The 13,929-nt window shown below is 39.4% G+C and overlaps 1 protein-coding gene across 1 annotated transcript in view; it reads left to right on the plus strand.

The window, feature by feature from the left end:
• The window catches only part of nrg3b (neuregulin 3b), a 193,747-nt gene that overhangs the window by 95,263 nt on the left and 84,555 nt on the right, over nt 1–13,929 (plus strand). The gene's annotated exons all lie outside the window — the stretch shown is intronic.

Raw genomic sequence — 13,929 nt, forward strand, 5'->3', positions numbered from 1 at the left:
ATATTTGTGATAGAGAGCAATAGCACTCAAAACAGAAAATACAAAGTGATTTACAGGTGGAAGAAAAGAGAAGAAGGAAGACATATAAACACAACATTAATGGTTTGAAATAAAGCCGTATTCTTATCAGTATCAGTATTCATCTGAGCAGCATATTCAGTAACATTTTCTACTCTGTGGTGTAAGCCAATAAAGTCTCTAGAGCTGTTTTCCTACGTTTCTGACTTACCAGATGCATACATTGAAGTTTCCCTTTACACATGTAGCACACAACAGGAGAATGTCCATGTCAGATGGATTCTTACCTGGAAATACTTCGTAAGGCGCTTTACACTGCGGTCACGTACCCAGTTCATGATTTAGTCTTAAACGATAGTCTTTGCCATTTCTTGGATTTCTCAGACGATTTCGGCGTCGGCCCTTACCGTCAAAGGTACCTTGCCACTCTTGTTTGCGTCCTTATGTAAATTACGCTTCTTCATCACCCTGAGATGTTTATTTCTTTCCAGTTTCCGCATGATAGAAACATAATCAACACACCCCCTCACGCACTGCAAATTCTGCGGACACTGACCTGCTCTTTTCTCACATGGGTTCAACAGGACATCACATAGACTTTCCACTAGGCAGATGGCAGGGTAAAGTCTGTTTAATGACAACCGATTTGGACATTTGCGTTCTCACATACAGCTCCTAGCAGAGTGTGAAAGGGACTTTACTTTGAGATTACTGCAAAAACTGCACACATGACACAGTATGTTAGGAAAGCATGCTTATTATTAATATGTGTGTGATTGTGTGTGCATTGCATATTTCTGTGCATACTCTATATGTAGCATTCATTAGTGAGTGCAAGTTCATGCTTGGACCGTCAGCTTCACTCTCCTTTGTATGTACCTGCATGTCAGCTCCCCCTCTCGGCCTGCAACTTCGATACATCGCTTTAAAAATGCATGATAAGATGTTTTTTTTTCTGAGGGAAGAGTTGTGCTGAATGGTGCTGAATTGAAAAACAGCTCATTAGTACACCTGCCTGGAATCAAAGGGCCTAAATCTTCTAAAAAAAAATAATAAAAAGAAATCTGGTGCATTATAAATGACGCATGAGCATGACTCAAGCTTCCTACAAAAGGGAATGTTGAGCAAAAGAAAGTTGAAAAACAAAAATGGTTCATTTGATTAGAACTCACTCCTCATGATTTTGGCAATTAACCAGATCCCTTACATGTTTTAAACGGACATTTACTTTGAATATGTTTTGAGTAAAGATGTTTGCTTGACAAATAGAGAAACACAGTTTTAGTCAGAAATTAATTTTATTAGTTTGCATGGCAGAAAACAATACTGATTAAAAAAAATAATACTTTTAAGTTGTTGAGGATATAATGATACATCATTTCAGTGAATGGAGATGGCTGAGAATAATTAAAAGATAGATATGAGACTTAATGTGTGTTTCATATCAAATTACCGTGGCCGGCACAACAATTTGAGACGTCGCACCTGTGTGACAGCAGCATCAAGAAACCATGAAGACTCGCAGCAACCACCCTCTGGGCTGTAATTAGTGACAGTTAAATGACTGCATGCACTGGTGTACTCAGGACTGGAGGGCCTAACAAATAGGCACTGTCTGACAATTTCTCTTGATTTGCCTGTTTGGGAGAATGATTACAGGTTTGTGAGTACTTTCATTGAAAGCTTTTTGGGAGAGGGGGGTTGCTTTTCCTCAGATAAATTCAGGCAGTAAGTGAGAAATATATTATCATTTAACTAAAAACTCACTTCCATGCAGATTTTGTCATGAGTCAAGTCATCACTACTAGGTGGAACTTCAACCGTCATTTGGGTTGCAGTCTCCCAAAAATAGAAATATAGAAAAAATAAACCCATTAGTTGCACGTTCCCCATGAAAAACATATCCATTTCTAAAAACTTTACACTACAGGGCCTAATGTTCAATTAGACTCTGTAATGTAAAGGGCCTAATGATCAATTCAATGCCAATTCAAACAAATTTACCAGATAAACATCACATTCTTTTGATCTACCTGTCCAATTTAAATCCAACAAGTTCTTGTTGTTCGGTACACCAACTCCTGATGAGACTGTCTCTGTTTGATTTCAGATCCCTGCCATATCATGCTGAGACACATAGCGTACAACGTACAACCTACAACGTACAACGTACAGTCAGCTTGTGTGAGGCTGATCACTGAAAATGGCTGCCCACAGTTTTTTTGGGGAGGGGGGGATTCAATCATATGAACTGCCAGACCGAAACAATGAGCTGAAAGCTGAAAATAGCAGTAGGGTTGCTGCTGTGCCTTTACTATATCCATATACCTGTACATACTGTTATCCTCTGTTCTTCTAAAGATACTGTGTTTCGTGGTAAACCTTGATACTGTCATCCACATTTCTTGATACAACTAACAGAGATAAAGTTTTTACTTAAAGAAAGATAGGGCAAATGTTTACACAGAGGTTCTGTGTGGAGTCATGCCGTTGATCAATCATCCCTCCAAGCAATGCCTGATCAGCATCCTCATGACAATAAACTGCGGATATCTTCATTCTGTTCTAAAGTACAGAATTGTAAAGGCTTAATGATTGCAGCTTCCTTTGACGTCATCTTCTCCTCCAGGCTACAGTGCAAAGAGCATAATAGATGGTTAGATGTTTTTGAATATTAGACAAGTAAATATGTCTAAATAATTTTTAAAACAAAGTTTTGAACTTGAAAATCAATTTATTTTGTTCTGAAACAGCTCTTCTCCTCCTACTCCTTTACCTCCTCCTGCCGGACGTGTGTGCCACTGCTAATACGGCTCCAAAAATAAACATGCAAATTGGATTTTAAGACCTGATTTTTATATATATTTTTCCACATGAGTGCTGCAGCTTCTAATACAATAAATAACAGTAGCAGAATTGAAAGTTATTGTGGTAACAGGGGCTCACAAACAGAATTATCACTGTATCAATTGCTAAAGTAGAACATTCCTTATCAAGAAATGATAAGGCAAGCTGTTACCTCAGTGCCCAATATTTCTTTACTTTGATGAGTAGAAGATGGCAGTAAAATCACTTGATCAAAATGACACTTGATTCAGTAGCAAAGGCAATACTAAATGGAGTACAATATGTTAAAGGGAACATTTCATTTTATGTTTTCTTCAAGTCCATTGTATTTTGGGTTGGGTTATTGCCCAAGCCTCGTTTTATTGCACCAGAGATAGCTAACAGCTAATTTACTTTACGCTTTGCTCGTCTTTATAAGCTTGCATCTTTTGTTGGTTTTATATCCAAAATGTTGTCATATTGGGAATGGAGGTTAAGTTAACTTTGAGACAAAAAAAAAAACATGAAGACATAAAACTGCATAAAATCAAACTGCTTTAGACTTTAGACTGAACCAGAAAAATCAGAAATTAGCCCAACTCTGGTTTCTTCTACATTTTAGAAGAAACCAGAGTTGGGTTAATTAATGATTTTTCTTCTTCTAGAATCTAGAACATACCTGTATTCACCCCTGCCTGGGACACTCCATTTAGGTGCCTGTCTCTTAGGGCCCTCCTCCCAAAAAAGCCCAGTCTGCTTTTATTGCGCAGTGTTTTCGAGTCTTACGCATGTGCAGTCTTGGTGTCTCTTTACTGTCATCTCAATCTGGGGATGACTGTAACGGCACTTTCAACCTATACATAGTATATTTTTGATATCACAACCATATAGAAGTCCTGACACTGGTTTCTCATCAGAAATCGTAAAGGCTGTAAATCTCAATGGTCCTGTGTGGATGTAGATCTGGAGAAGAAACATGATTTTGATATACACTTTTGAAACTCAAAGAAGATGAATTTACATTCTTCTTTTGATCCAAGATTTAGATTCACTGAGCACACAAAGGTAGAATGCTTTTTTCTATGAATATGAAAAAAGCCAAAGGTGGAGGAATACATTATCAGGAGGTGTAGTAGAGCTCGCCGCCATACCCAATCATGTCACCTGTTTCCCTATTCTGGGGTTCAGCACCACAGCACTCAGACAGATATGTGATTGTCTGTCTGGAAAAAAAAACCCAGCCACTAAAGCTTTTCCCCAAGGGCAAAATATGTCCTTGTGCCAAAGGTAGGGAATCACCTTGGGCGAATACTGGCACCTTAAATTAAATTAACATCGGAAAAGATAACCCATGTTCCTGTGATCCTACGAGAACTCAGTGGGAAAATTTAGTATGTGAAGAAAGGACTATAACCTGCAGCAGGTGTTGGGACACTTTGACTGTGCTGGTGCTTCATGGATCTGTGGTCAATCCATGCATTATGATGCATGCTAATGGTTCTGTGTTGAATAACAATCACAACATACAACCACAAGTTTTTTCCCTAGATGATAAATACAAATAAAATGGTCCATCATATTATCTGCAAAAGTTTGGAAAGGATTGTGTTCATCTATTTATTTTGTTTTGGGAAGGGAAAAATAGCACATGAGTATGAGTATGCCTTGCACCTTGCACTTCTGATATGATCTGCATAGATGGGCGCTACAAGGGATAATTATTGTAATTATAAAAAACACCAGAGTTTCAGTGCTGCATAATCACTACTGACACAAACCATTTTGTACATTTAAGCACAGTCAAGATCATGGCAAATCAGCACAATATGTGTTTTATTTGGTTTATAAAAATGGCATAGTTCCATGTTGTTGTTAGGAGGCCAATTGGTGGTGCAAAGACTAATGCATTGGTTAGGTCTGTATGTGAGGTCTCTGAATGACAGGAGGGCGATGTGTGTGATTCAGTGAAGCGGAGCTTACCCGAGCTATTCACACTACAGTTCTACCAGAGCACAAGACAAAAAAAGGATCTTCTGGCATCTGATAATATCATATGGAAATAACTTTGTTGTAATTGATCATTCAGCATGGGTGCCCTTCATTAAGCTCAGCCTTTATTGATGATATGCCCCAGCCTGAGTAACATTCTTTATGTATTTTTCAAAACAATTATTTTCAGCAGGTTGTAGTTGAAAAATATTGGATCTGTTCATTGATGCAGGTTTTGACTTTGATGTGAGAGCTCAGCAGTATTAGTCTGACATGTGCTCAGCAAACCAAAAGCATGCAGTCAGCCATGATTGCAGAATATATTAGTTTGAATGAGGGTAAACTGCAGCATTGTGGTGACACATAGCAATATTTTTAATATTCAGGCATTTATTGAATGTGTGCACGCTTTACAGGGTATGCAATACAGCAGAGATGTAAATTTTTGATTGTTTTTATTCTTTACGAGTACAAATAACATTCTTTTCTACAGAATTTGGGTTTTATCAAACTGATCTTTCTGCAGTAAAATCCAATGCTGCAATATGTAGTGTATTTAAAAAAAAAAAAAAGGTTTCTCTTCACTGAAAATAAGTTGCCTCCTTTCAACAGAATGTTTCCTAACTTGTACGGGCATTGTATCAACACACTATACACACAGAGGCTCTTGTGCGACACAGATGATGCAAAGCTGCTGCAAGTTAGCTTTATAGTTGGAACAGCTTGATGCCACCCTGTCAAAGAGAACTATTACACAGAAAAACATGAATTGGACCTGAAACTTTGTATCGGTACTATTACAAAGTAATTCATTATTGTGAGTTTTGAATATTTTACATTTTGATTGATTTGTAAAACCATACTAATATGAAAATGCAAAATTACTATTTCAGAAGAAGTTGAGAAGAGGGTTACAAAATAATTAATTGGGTGCATTTTGCATTTTAAGAAGTGTCACAGTCTGGGCCGCATGGACATGACAAAAGAGTCCATCACACACACATAACCAAATTATTAAAAACCCTCTTGGCACTCAGTTGTTGGCTCTCTCCTCTTTGAGACACCCATTTGGTTTTTGGTACATGTATTGGCTTGTGTTTCACCTACATTTTGAAAAAATGCCAACAATGGCAACCCTTTTTTTAACATTTAAAAAACAAGCAAACAAGCAAACGGCAAAACGTGCACCCAAAAATTACCCCGTTATCATCACAAACAAATGTGCAAATTGATTGCTATTTTGATATATTGATTGTTGTTATTTTATGTCACACTTTCATTATAAGGCTGACGTATAACTACATGGTATTTTAATTACTCAAAATATGGCAACCAAAGCCTGATTGCCTGCCTGCCAAACACTTTTTAAAGTTAGCGTAGAGCCCTGGTTTTTCCCCTTATAATATTCTTTAACTTAGCCTTTAAAGGAACACCAGCCCTGGTGATTCGAACACGTTGACCATATTCATTTCTTCTGGAAGGATGTTTGAAACCCTTTGTTCTAATCTGTTGATGTTGCAAGCAGTAGCGAAGCTCAATTATCTGGGGCCCCCCTGCAGAGTCCAACCATGAAACCCCATGCACAAACCAACATAGGCCTACCAATGCTTTGTCTATGATAGATAAGAAATTGCCACTGTTCACTGTTAGTGTCACATCTATTATTCTAGTTGAATTTTCAGTCCAAAACCCCACTTCTTTTTTCAACTCCTCTGAGATCTGGCCATCGATAGTAAGGTTGTTTTTCCAGGTGTCGTACACAACACACGCCTGTAGATGTGACCGGGAGGTTTCGTGTTCTTTGTTTGTTTTTTTTAGAGGCCCTGCTAGTCATTTATTCCCACTCTCCACGCGTCCCGTTGATGCGCAGATTTGCCGTCAGCAAACAGCCAGCACTTCTCACAATATACCCTGTGCATAGACGGTGAATAACACAACCACATACGTTAAAATTTACGTTCCCCTTTTGGACTCTCTCGTTTAAAAATGTCTTGAAAAACACCTATCCTTCCCATCCCTTATGAATGGCCCCTCTGGTCTGCATGGCCCTTTATCTAGAATTAACCTTTTAATATAATCATCATCAATGTCCACTGGGAATTTCCCTCTATCAGTAGGGTACTGTTCATCAGTTACAGTCTCTATTGTGTTAGTCTCCTCAGTTGCCTCAACCCGGCTTGTTCTGGCACTGTGGGGATTGGGACTCACTTGCTGACCTGAAAAATATAGTATGTCTACAATAAATAGCCTATATTGATGAACTTGTACATGGGCTGCTAGTAAACAAAATATTATTATATGTAGACTAGAAGTGCACTATAACTAGTAGTATAAACTAGCTTTAGCCCACCAATCTCAGTGCGTGAGGCTTCACCTGTTGTTGTTGTTGTTGTTGTTGTTGTTGTTGCTGTTGTCGTCGTCTCTGGGACGGGCGACTCGGGCCCAGGACTGTGTTTCTCACTGGCAGGCTGTCCTGTCTCCCTGGACTGGGGGCTGACTTGGGGCAGGATGTTAGCTGTGCTATGATCTCTTCGTTCCACAGCTGATGTGGGTCTACTAACGTTACAACTTGGTTGGCTGGATGTCGATGGCTGGGGCTGGGAATCAATCACACTGCAGGGCTGGAGTTGGGAATAAAGATTACACCGAATTCTTTTATTAGGGAAAACGTTTTGCAGATATAGGTCTGAAATGTGCTGCCTAAAGTTGATGGTTCTGTGACATAACTACTAAGTTATCTTTCTTACTAGCAAACATTAGCCATACATTAATGTAACCTTACCTGCCAGCTGAAACATGGAGGGGATTTTGGGGAGATTAGCCCTCTCCTGCTCTGCTTTAGCCTTTTTCTTCTCCTTCTGGGCACCACTTTCATATATCCTTTTCATTTTTACTGTTACTGTTTTTTTTTATAATTCTACAAAGTAACGTTAACGTGTAATCATATGTACGGGCGTGTGCACGTGTACGAGCGTGGGCATTGACGGCGGTACTGATGTCTATTTATATATGACTGTTCCCAGCACCTACATTTAAAAGACGCTGAATGTTCAAGTTGGTCTGATGCAGAAGTGGAGTTTTTACTGCAGTCTGACAAAACTATATCATCGAGGGGTGATGACGTTTAAGCAAGAAGCAGGCTCGGATCATTTGAAAGCGGTCCTGGGCCATGGGACGAAGAAGGGAGAGAATCACGCATCCCTAACATGGCATGGATCATCTGACTTAAACGGCAAGACGGCACTGGGCACAGTGCGGGGCTCCTATCAGTAGATCCCCCCCCCCCCCCCACACACACACACACCTGAATTTTTTTTTTTTTTAACCTTTGGTAATCTTAAAAAAAGTTCTAAAAATGCAACTATTGTTTGAATGCAGATGTATTAATCCTGTGATAAGGGATTTTTACATTTGATGAAATGGAAATAAATATCTGTACAAATGTGGCATTAATTATAGGTTTAGTTTGAAGTCAAGACATTAAACCAGCAAAAGTGATGTGTAGCTGCATCTAATAATGGTGATTATACAGTTCAAGAAAAGGTCAGCCTTGCCCAGTGGCTTTTATATGTTTAACCATGCCTTGTAGATGTCTGTGTGATTTTAATGGTTAAGCATTTACTCTCCTCCGCATGATGAAACACTTATGGTGTGTTTGTGTGTGCGCGCATGTTCAATAAAGCCTGGCAAAGCTCAAGGTAGCCCATGTCTGCTATTGCCATGGTAACTTCTTCCCTCATTAATATGAGACTAGAAGCAGAAAAAAATGGTTGTTGACTCACTTATAGTGCGTCTGCTATGACAGCTACATCCAAATGCTGTATCACCACGGATCCCTGTTTTAGATATTTTCTGCATTCATTCTGATTGATCAGACATTAAAATAATTGCCACCTAATGGTACGAATGACAGCTGTGGTGAAAAATTCATGAAAAAATCTACACATTGATTGCTTCATCCAAAGCTAGATATTGGATCATATTTAAATGAGCATTAATTTGTTTTATGTCTGTTCCTTCAACACCCATCTGTGCAGATGGATAACTGGAATAGAAAAAATACTTACTGTGTGTGTGTGTGTGTGTGTGTGTGGGTGTGTGTGTGTGTGTGTGAGAATCCAGATGCCTTAGGGGACATGTTCATCTACTCTGATGAGGAAGCACATGATATCTCACAAAAGGAATTTAAAAAAAAAGACTGTCATTCTTTGGTCCCCATGAGGAAAAGAGCTATTTCTATTGGCAGTGTGCTGTAGGGTTAAGCTTAGGATAGGCTGAGAGTGCCTGTGTACGTTTGTCTGTGTCTCTGTGAGCCTGTTTGTTTTTTCCCCAGGACCCAGGAGACGTTGACAGCAGTATTAACAGAATCTGATATGACAAAATGAATCATATAAATGAAGACCACAGCCTCTTAACTTTCCCATCCTGTTTTTCTTACTCTCTTCTTCCTTTTTCTATGGGGAGCCTGTTCAGTGATTAAATTGTCACCGCACCGTCAGACCTTGACAGGCTGCACTAATCCATGATGCTGTCGTTCCTCTGCTGATCCATCCTGCTAGGGAGGACGTTCTCTAGGCTTAAAGCCAATGGGCCATGTCCCCCACTACCCCACCCAGCTCCTGTATTACAGTAACACAATTATAAACGTGGGGGCAGACTTACCTGTTGGCAACATCCCATCACAGGCTAATCATCTCACCTGGGAACTGACTTCTTGAAAAATTAGAAATATAAATGTTAAATCATAGTGCATCTCCTCCTTTTCTGACCAGCAAAAAGGAGATGGTATATATCTTTAATTATCTCTTAATATATGAGCGATATCTTCTTCACAACATCTGCAAGTCCAACATTATTACTATCCCTATACCTACTACTAATAACTGTTAGCAGATGACTAATTTCACCATCTATGCATTCGTCTTGGTTCCTCCAGCATTGTATTAAACATTCTGCAGGCTTGTCACAAACACTGTAGATGAAAGAATCATGTGTCCATATTCAGATAACAAAGGCTGCCTTGTTTTTCAAGCTACAAGACATAATGAGCATGGCGTAGACGTGTTGTCAAGAAAACCCACCATGCCTGCAGGCAATTAAAGCTTTCACAAGGCGTTGGTCTATGATTTACTGTTTTACATATCGTCTTTTTTGTGTATTGAATTGCTTTTTCATTCCATTGGCAATACATCCTTTTTATAGTATTACAAGGTGCAGTAGTGGCCATAAATGATAAAAGAAAGTAAAATTCTATTATTTTTTGCTACTAAATCATTATATACTATATGTCCTTGCCGTTTATTTTTGACTTGTGGACTCAAAATTGTTCCAAAAAGAAGAAATTAAAGCATACTGACAATGTTGATCTGATTAGTGCAGTATATGATAGATGGCATAAAATATAGTTTGTACATTACTCTGAGCATGCAGGAACTGCCTGTGACTCAATGGGATCGAAACAGACGTGACACCAGGGGCATAAAGTGGTGGGGCATAAAGTGGTGGGGCTACTTTCTAACCTCAGATCAAACTTGGCCTTTTTTTTTATCTCAACTACACACAAACACACACACACACACAAACACAAAAGTTGACAATGCATCTGCTACATGGATATATAATATGAACTGGATACCAGACTCAAAATGGCGCCCATTATCATGAATGCAAATTGCTCGCTCACTGATGAGCCTAAAAAGTTTTGATTCCCAAAGTCTAGTTTTCCACTGCATTATTCTGGTTTTAAAAAACACAATACAAACAGCATACCTTTCTTGAAACACCAGTGGTTTTCTGTCATCAGTTTTACAGACATGTCTTTTATAATGGAGCCCTATGGGGATAGGCCGCAGGGGATTTTCATGTAGCATTGTGGAAGTAGTGGTCGCCATATACACTTCTTTGTTGACATTCATTTTTAAACAATGGCAAACAGTGACAACTAACGCACAATAAACGGGTGTCTTTTTTGAGAAATAGAAAATAAAGATCAGTAGCTGCATTATAATTATAAAAAGAGGTCCTTGCAAAAAAAGTGAGGACATGTCAAATTCCACTTTGTCTTTCAGATTTTTCCAAGGGGCTTACCACAAACACCTGCTGCCACGTTGCTTGTGATGGTGAAATCACCGCAAAAAAATATTTAAAAAATATTTCTTTCAATTCATATCACCCGCCTGTTAAAGGCATGAAACTTAACCGCCATAGGGCATAAAACATCTTATCACTGTAAACATCACGTCACATTTCTGTAGAAAACCGTGCACAATCACATTCACAGAGCTTAAAAAGATGACAAACGAAATGGCAGACACACTCAATACACACGTGTCTCTCTCCATCCTCCCCTCCCCACATCAAATGCATGCTAAGACTTTTAATAATGTGACGACAAAGCAGTTGGATTTACTCACCATGAAGAGGCTGCATAGGATCAGAAGGCAGCAGTGTAGCCCCGCTTAGTTGCCTGCAGCACTTTACTTGTCGTTACATTGTGCGCCCAGTTGGTGACGGATAACAGCTGCTTCTCATAACGTATGTTTAGTCAAAATGATTTTGAGCAGTGGACATAGAACAGAGACAATCAGCTACATCATCTCTTTATGAGTAGAGAACACTTACACAGCAGACACTTATCTATGTAGCCAAGTTTGTGGATGGGGTCTCTGGGGGGTTTCTCAAGGACTGCCTATTGTGTCTGTTACTCTGTCATCAAGACAAGAGGACCAGATAGAGGAGGAGAAGAAGAGAGACAGGTGCTGCGATAATTAAAGTGTGTCACTAGGGAAACAATGGAAGATAAGTATGTAGCTTCCGTCCCTCTGAGTGGTATCAGATAATCTTTCAGATCAGAAGTTCAGGCTCAGTGTACACCTTGAAATATGTGCTGTAACTCTTCCAACTGTTGTCATCTGCAGTCCACCAGAGGGGGCTGCACTGGTTTTATTATTACAGCTAGAAACTAGCATTTTTTTTTCTTCTTTTGGTTGCTCATTCGGAGCTTATTGGAAAATAGGTCATAAAACTGAGGAGGTGTTAATAGCAAATTCTATTAACATGTAAATATGCTGTGTTTTCATGGGATTACCGCGAAATAAAAGATAACTAATTAGCATTACCTATGGAAATGAAAATAACGAGTATGTGTTCTCCTGTAATTTTTTTTAACTCCTCTATGTTGTCGGCTTCATGTTGTCTCTCTGTCAGAAGCGAAGTACAGTAAGACTCAGGCCTTCTTTGTAGCATCAGCACCACCTTTATCTGAGCTGCAGCTTGTACATTTTATCCTCAGAAGGGTGTCAAATAAGATAAACAGATCAGTTAGTTGGGGAAACACAAGCCGGAGGATTCAGCGGAATCAGGAAAGAAGAGACCACTTGAACAAGAAATAGGAAACAAAAGAACAAAATAGAAGGAATAGGTGTAGTTGGTGGCGCTAAACAAGGGTGATATTTCATCATCAATTGATCTGTCGTGATTCTTTATTTTTCCTGATATCTTCGTTCTGCTTGGCATGTTTTCATAAGAGGATTCGCTTTGGTATTGATGGAACACTCCTGAATTGAATTGGAATTTAATTAAGTAAAGCAGCAAATGAAAGGAGACATAGAGAGGCAGAAAGAAATCCCATTGTTCCTCCTCAACCTGTCTCTGGCTGAGATCAAGCGACTAGTTTAATCCATGTTCTCGGGGAACAACAAGCAAACTGGGGATGAATATGCATTCGTCAATACAGAGGGATTTTAATTAGCTGGGATAAAAAGAGCAGATACAAACATTTAAGATAATATGAATTCTAAATCAAACAAGGAAGGATGGTGTTTACATGTGGTTTCTCTCAATTCTACTTGAAAAAATGGTAAAAGCAAAATCAGGGTTGATACAGAGTTTTACTTTTAATCAGTACTAATCATATTTTCAGAAATAATGATAGCCTTATGAAGTCAAATTTAACTAATTCAGTTACATTTTTACGACCTGGCTCAAGTTGCCATAACAGAGAGAAGAGAGAAATACCATGTTTCAACTAAATAGAAATGATTTGAACAAATTAAGCCAAATCAAACCAAATTAAGAGGTTGACCATGTTGAGTGTGGATATTTTCTCTGTTAGTGGTGTGTGTGGTGAATGAATGGAAAATGTTTGAGTGCAAGTGTTGCAAAGGTGCCAGAAAAAACATAAACTAAGAGCGTTTTCAAACCAGCCTTATTTAGTTCTGTTGAATCGAACTTGAGTGGGTTTCCTCATTTGCTACGGCCCGATTGTGCAGATGGGAATGCAGCGACTGTACTCGCATGCGCAGCAGAAATGGACAAAATAAGCGGGCCGAGACCTGGTAGAAGAGGCAGTCTTTGTCCAAACAAACTCTGGTGCGGTTTGTTTGTGGTGAGAACGTGATTGGACCTGGGTCTACACTAACTGCAGAAAGCACTGCACATTTCTGGGCCAACCCAGCTCCTGTTGGCAGCTAGGTGATTTACGTAATGACTAAGTACTCCTCTGTCACCACATCAACAACAGCACATGATGTAATAACCGAGGACCAACATCAAAATCATCCCTCGCGGTTATCTCTTCATTGTGACATTACTTGTGTTGAGTGCATTGTCTGCTCGTCACTCTGTTCACATTCTCAGCGTTTGCGAGCATGGCGATTTTGACCAATCGTTATTGCGCACGCCCCAGACATATCTGACCAATGAGTGAAGTGCTTTTTTTCCTTTTTTTGTCCCACACCTCTATTGAGCTGAATCGCAGCTACATTTTGGTTCCCTTCAGCCCGGCATCAACTGATTTGGACCAGATCAATCAATAGGTGTCAAAGCGAACCAGACCAGCTGAAAAAAAAGGGGGAAAAAATCATTTTTGCATCTGGTGCAGACCCAGGAAGTGGACTAGAAATGGACTATCAGCTGTAAAAGCTCCTTAAACAACATGACCAAACCGAACAGAAAAGCCACTGCAGCAGAATAGGGAGTCGGCCAGAGAGACAAAAGCTGCACCACAGCCATTCTCAAATAACCTGTTTACTCCCCAACAATCCGCCTGCAAGTGGATCACATGGCAACTAGAACTAGAAGCCCTACTATACATCG

This window comes from Echiichthys vipera (genome assembly GCF_963691815.1).
Source record: "Echiichthys vipera genome assembly, chromosome: 18".
Lineage (NCBI taxonomy): Eukaryota > Metazoa > Chordata > Actinopteri > Perciformes > Trachinidae > Echiichthys > Echiichthys vipera.